This window comes from Octopus bimaculoides, unplaced genomic scaffold (assembly GCF_001194135.2).
Source record: "Octopus bimaculoides isolate UCB-OBI-ISO-001 unplaced genomic scaffold, ASM119413v2 Scaffold_189263, whole genome shotgun sequence".
Lineage (NCBI taxonomy): Eukaryota > Metazoa > Mollusca > Cephalopoda > Octopoda > Octopodidae > Octopus > Octopus bimaculoides.
This window is the reverse complement of record NW_026315829.1, coordinates 11,451-12,255: the sequence shown is the minus strand read 5'-3', so window position 1 is coordinate 12,255 and position 805 is coordinate 11,451.

Here is an 805-nt window from a genome sequence, read left to right as displayed (position 1 = left end):
ACATCAGTGGAGCCGACCCAAATGGAAAACATTCTAGTTATGAGTATTCTGATTTTTAAGTTCTTGTAGGACTGCAGTATCTAATGTATTCTTTCCTTTTTTTCCAGGCGGTAACTTGAATGAGATTTAACTGCTATTTCTGGCTGACTCGAGCGAACATGTAGAGGCCTTCCTCGATGGCTTCTCGCTTGATAGATAGATAGATAGATAGATAGATAGATAGATAGATAGATAGATAGATAGATAAGGTAAAATAGACAATGCTGTCAAATACATCCCCAATATAATTCCTGAACAAAAAACAGAAAAGGAAAAGGAAGAACAGAGGCTATACATTATATGAAAAACATCGACTGCTAAGTCAGTACCACCGTCCCCGTCCTACAGTACATCTCATATACACATGTCTCACACACACACAACATATTCTCAGATATGTGATGATCGAATTCCGAACACTGTTATATTTATATATCTCTCACAGGATGAACGCGACACCAATTTACTGTACTATTTTGTCTTTTTGTCTCTCACTCTCTGCTCTCTATCTCTTATAATTTCCCACACGTCACAGACTGTCAGGAAAGTAGGGGTGGGGGTAGATAAAGGCAGACATAAACACACACGTGTGTACGTGCGTGCATGTGTATGTATATGCATGTGTGTATATAACTGTGTTTATGTATGTGTTGCGTAGTTGTGTGCGCGCGGGAAGATATATATATATATATATATAGATAGATAGATAGATAGATATAGATATACATATAAACGTATACATTTATACATACACACACACACACAC